This window comes from Bombus vancouverensis, chromosome 10, assembly GCF_051014615.1.
Source record: "Bombus vancouverensis nearcticus chromosome 10, iyBomVanc1_principal, whole genome shotgun sequence".
Taxonomy (NCBI): domain Eukaryota; kingdom Metazoa; phylum Arthropoda; class Insecta; order Hymenoptera; family Apidae; genus Bombus; species Bombus vancouverensis.
In genome coordinates, this window is record NC_134920.1 from 5036858 (window position 1) to 5042857 (window position 6000).

Here is a 6000-nt window from a genome sequence, read left to right on the forward strand (position 1 = left end):
GTGCAAAGAAAAGGGAAGTACAAATCGGTCAGAAAAATTGCGGACATTGTTGAAGCTCGTTTACCGTCTGGACATGAATATGCCTCTAGTATCCAGGTCCAAGCTGTAGATAAGGGTGAAGAAGTGAAGTGAATACAACAAGGGGGTGCCGTAGTCAGGGGTCTTGTGTGTAGCATAGCAGCTGCTATTGACACCTCGATACCCTGACTCAAATGGAACCAACCAACTCGCGTTGCACGGCATAGCTTTGCTGTATAAGGTCTAAAGCTGCTACTGTGTCCGTACCTTTCCAGTCTGTATGCGCTTGTAACGATACTATTCGTGTATACGTGTACAATATACTGAAGGTGCAACAGACGATGGAATTGAACAAACTCTCAAGACGGTCGGTCATCTTTATACGAACCAACGAAATTTATGCAGAAATTTTGTTTTCTTCCTCGCTAGAACGAAATTTTCATTTTACATTTTAACATGAATCAGTTTAAGAGTTTTCCGACAGTGTGAACACTTAAAATATGTAGGTACGTGTCATTCAGTTCGTTTAATATCATGTATAGCGTTACTAGACACTAGATTACAATATCATAACGCAGATGTGCAGCTCGTATTAACAAGCAATTACGTCGTTCCCAGTTACATTAATTATCTACAATAAAAGGGGCGTCATTCGTCGCGAAGAATGATATCTCTTTGTCCATGATCCGCTCGATTGAACGATTAAGGTCCCGGTGTTCTTCAGGGTAGTCGCAATAAACAGTCCGTACCTTTCGTTTCTCTCCCTTTCGGCATAATTCGATAATTAAAACTGGAAGCGGGAAGAATTTGGAGCGGTCGTATTTCGAGTCTCTTGAAATTTGCATAACCTGCTCCGATGCGCCAGGTAGTCGAACGAAATAGAGACAAGGTAGCTAATGTTGCGGAAACTTTTTATTGCCGGATACAAAGAACCGGATAACTCTAGTATTCAGTTGGAACAAACTTGCCGTACTTCGTACCTACGAACGTCAAGTATTGTTACATCTTGATTCTTGTTGTATTTCAGTTTGCCTGGAACTTTTCAAATAGAACACTCGTAACATCTGATTTATTTAAACTTGTACACAATATTTCTCCATACTCGATCATTTCCTTGTTCGATCAATCAGGGTCAATGGTACCATCTATCGACACGTTTCCACCATCTGTTTATCCACTTTTCGGGGATCACGATTTGATATCGGAACGATCGTGCGGTAGGTCGTAAAGGGAGCTACTTACAACAGACCAATATGTAATCGCCGACAGATTAAATGCAGACAACGATTTCTACTTGCATACAACTCGTCGGACCATATACTTGGTGGCACGCGACCGATCCATAGAAATCCTTTATAGAGGCGGCGTGCGGGTGACATTTCTGGACGAGTGTTTCTGACTGCCGAGCGACATACATACGCGAAGACAGATAGCAACTATAATACCGTACGTTTGACCTTCCCATGAAACATCTCGTCTGTAGGCCCTTTAAGAAGATACTCCAAGGGCCACTCCGATCGGCCCATTATCGTCGCGTGTTACTTGTAACATTCTACCGATGATTCTTCTGGATATCGCGACATTGTGTTCCTTTCCCAGGACATCTTCTTTCATAGATTTTCTTTAACACGTGAGCCAAACTGATCAATTCGATTTTTTATAAATGTTATCACACAGATACGCGGTTGATATCTAATTTTCAAGAAACAAATGACACGCCGTCATATAGCATAAATAATAGCAAATTGATAAATTTAATCAAATAGCTCATATGACGATTAATATCGTCACCCAAATTAATAACTCCTTCAAAGTTTGATTTCTTTATTATTACGTACGATAGGTAGACATTCCACTAGACAGAAAAATCTGATTCTACGTTAAATTTTCATTCAAAAATTATGAATTTCGAAGTTATAACCATTATTAGAAATTTGTTAGGAATTCATTATACTGACTCTTTCTCACCATAGATCTCGAAATGTCTTCTCTATTCGTTTCATAGTGCATCAAGCGACAGAATTAAGACGGTCCCAAAAAGAAGGCAGAAGAAACGGAAGGTTGAGCGAGCGAGGGAAAGAGAAGCAGAGGGAGACAGAGTCACGGGTAAATGGAAAACTAATAGGACGTCCCGACAATGGGTTTGGCTTGATTTTCAAGCCGCAATCAGCCGCGGTTCCACGTTTTCCTGGTTGGCGTTTGTTGTTCGGTCGCTCGTCAGCCGCAGGCTGCATCGATGTGTGTCTCTCTTTTCTACGTTTCTATACACGTACACGCACGTGATATCGTGTGCAAGTCGTGTGTAGGAGAGTGTGTTCGTGTGGTCGGTTCGGAGGGTAGAGGCCGCATTTTTCCACTGGCACCTGCAGTTTAAATAAACGAACCGCCCATGTTCTATCTCGCTTTCTCTTCGACTGGTCGAATGAAAAACGAAGGAACGAAACGACACCGCTACGGCAGCCAATCGGCGAAACGCCGGAAAACAGGTGAATCGGATGTTAGGTATACGCGTAATTCTACAGCCCGTGTTTCAGGTACACGTATCATACATGTGTTTGCGTGCCCTGCTATTTTTTGGTATCGCTTCATCCATCTGCACTACGCCTCCACGATTTTTGTTTTCACCTTTCAAATGTTCTTTCCTTGTATCGTCGTATCTTGGTTATGTTAGAATTCGTGTAAAGAAGGATTTAAAATTTACAGAGTAGATAGTAATTCATTAAGAAAGTTGTTCGAAAAATTAAGGTTTGCTAAAGTTAAAAGTGATTTCCGATGAAGGACACGTTTAGTTAGAAAAGGAGAAAAGTCACTTGTACAACTGCGTAACTTTCACAGGATTAAGTTTTTAACTTCTGTTTTCTTCAATTTATTCTTGATATTTCAATTATTTTACACTTTGAACCTCGCGTATACACTTTAATTCGAGCCGATGAGAGTTAGATATTACATGAGATATGAGAGTATAGATATTTTTATTTCGAATATAACCACTTTTAAGATTCTTACAATCACAAGCGACGTTTGCTGTCGGACGTCTCGATTTCCCGATAGGGAATATCTTAATTGCTAGATTCAGCCCGAAATGGGACACAATCAGATCAGTTTCCAAAGTTATTCGAGGAGAACATCTCCCAGCAATCCCTCCGAGGGATTCGTATTTCTCCCTCTCGATAAAGAGCAAATACCACGTCTGAAATATATATCAGCCGTGTATCGGCACCGCATTACGTTATGCTTAGACGTGCGCAACAATACAGTCATATAGGTCGGATATAAGCTTCGAGGCTCTTTCATCTTATCGTGGTATCAACGTCAAACGCACCAGACGCTCGACTCGACTCGGCTCGCTCTCTGACTGGTTTCCACCCATTCTCATTCTCCGTACGTATCCAGGCCGAGCCAGAAGTCAGTACCTAAACCTAAGCCGTGGCCTGACTGCTTGTAACGTATCGCCTTTCACCATGTATGTGTATACACGAACCTTGATGCAGTTTCGATTTAGCTTCCAGGGGGATGGTCAGAAATTTCAGCTTTTGGTCTGCGCGTTTTATCGTTTTTCTTCAAATGGCTCTATCACGAGTTAACACGTGTATGTCGCTTGAAGGCGATGAATTTCAGGGTATATAAATTGTCAAAGAAAGTTATATTTGTTCGAAAGAACATAATTGAGTTTTCAGCTGAATGCTTTCATGTAAATGCGTGATAGTACGATTTAGGAGTAAGTAAACGTAAAAGATGTTGCCTCAAGGGTTAATGCTTTCCATTCTCTCCTTATCTTCCAATAGTATTTCCGTTTTGCATGCTATGAACTTCAAAGCAAACGTATTCGTTTCCTCGGTCAGATCCCCTGCGCGTATGTCTACAATAAGAAATCGAACCCTACGCATTATGGGATCGCGCAATCTCCCGCTGGCTACACGTTCAAAACAGAAGCAGTAAAAGTGAAGAGGCCACGTGCTAGCCAGACGTCGTTCGTAGCTTGCGAACTGTCGAACCGCGTAATTCGTGAATTTTCGTGTTGAACGAATTAATGCTATAAGTAAATCCAATTTAATTTCATCCCACTGTGTAATGCATAAATTATTCTACCATTATAGTCACATATACGCAATTATTCATACGTAATCGGTCGCGCTGTAACTTTTCTAATTCAACGTTTTACGATTAACGCTATCAGCACCGATCGAAACAAAGGTGCACCCGATAAAACATCCGTCGTTGAAACGTCATTCGCTTTTACGGAATCGAATTTCAAAGCCGGCGTATCGCGTTGTTCAGCCTCTTTTTTCCCTCTCTATCGTTCTTATTATTGCGGTATCGCTACGTAACCGGGCTGCTTACCATTGAGAAAATAGCAACCATCGACAAGTTGAAACCGATCAACGAGAAACGTCAAAGTGTCTGTACGCACGCGGTACACGATAATATCGTTAACCCTCGACTTGGCAGGCTTGTTTCCACAAACCTGATAATCCGTGATCAGCTTCGCCTATTCAGGCACACGCACGCACCGACACAAGATTCCGGACCCTGGTCATACAGATACACGCGGCACGTACGTACGTGGCTACCTATATCTATAATCTGTCGACGTATTGGGCACTGAGATTTGGCGGACCCCCTCGACTCGACTTGCGATTATTCAATTCATCGGCCTGTCAAAAGCACCAGTGCACGCTGTGTTCCCCGATCGTTCTCTCTTTCTCTCTCCACGCTCTCTGCCTCTTTTACCTCCTCTTTTCTTTCTCCCACTTTTCCTTCCTCTCTCTTCCCCCTTTATCACCCCCGCTGGTGCTCCCTTTCGCTCTTTTCCTCTTTTCCCTGGCTCACCCCATCGACGCGTACGGCCCTCCTTTCTCTCCTTCTTTCTTTACACCGGCCCTCTTCGGTCTCTCTGTTTCACGCTCGTTCTCTCCTCCACGCTCTCGCCGCCCTCGCCAGCTACCGTCAGGGCAGAACGATTAGGAGCAATACGTTGCGATAACTGCCCCTAATATCTCGGCACCGCTGCCATACGCAATACAAATTAGGGAAGCGTACCGTGAAAGCACGCCGGATATTTGATCCTACGATTTTCTCCTAGCCCACTCGGTGCCGGCCAACCCGGCCCGATTTGCCACGGGCTCTCTGCAACCGATTTCCTCCCCGCTGGATATAACAGCTCTTCGATAATCGCGATCAATTTATTCGATTCGCGGATAGATCTAGCAAGGAGGAAAGAAGCTGAATCATACTTTTTCTTACGAGTTTGTTCTATGTTTATATTATGGGCGATGAGCTTCCCTAAAAGCTATTCACTAAAAATAGCACAGAAAATAACGCATACAGAATCATGTCATGAATTTTTAAAGCTTAATAAATAAAACACAATAACGCGTTTTTATTTTTGTATGTGTAGTCTTCTTTATTAATATCTAATTTTATTCAGTTTCTTCCAATTAAAAGTTCTATCTCTTCTCGTTGTATCGCACTGTCTCTCGTATTTCCCGACAGAAATATATTCTAATATACAAAATTTTAAAACATCAATAGGCAAACTTGTAAAATATCGTGAATTCTTCTATCCATTCGCAAGGATACATCACCAAAGAATAGCAATTTGACGATTCGTTGGACCAATTCGCGGGATCGTGGCGTTGTTTTCACAAAAGGTGTCCGAGGCTAACCAATAGACATGTTCTCGCTGGAGGGAAAGGTCACAGGCCTCGAACGGGACAAAGTATGCACGCGTCAGGGATCGAACAAAAGGAAGAAAGAGAGAAAGAGAAGCGAAATAGACGATGGGAGAGAATTTGGATTTTACCGTCGTGAAAACAGCGGCGGCAGTGGCCCTCACGGCGCATTAGCTGTCATCGCCTTCATCCGACGCTTTCATCGCCCGCCATGAAACAAATGATCAAAGCGTCAACGCGGATGCTGTGAATGGACCACAGAATATCCCCGTTCGTGTCCTGCCCGATAAAGGCCTGGACCGCATCATTC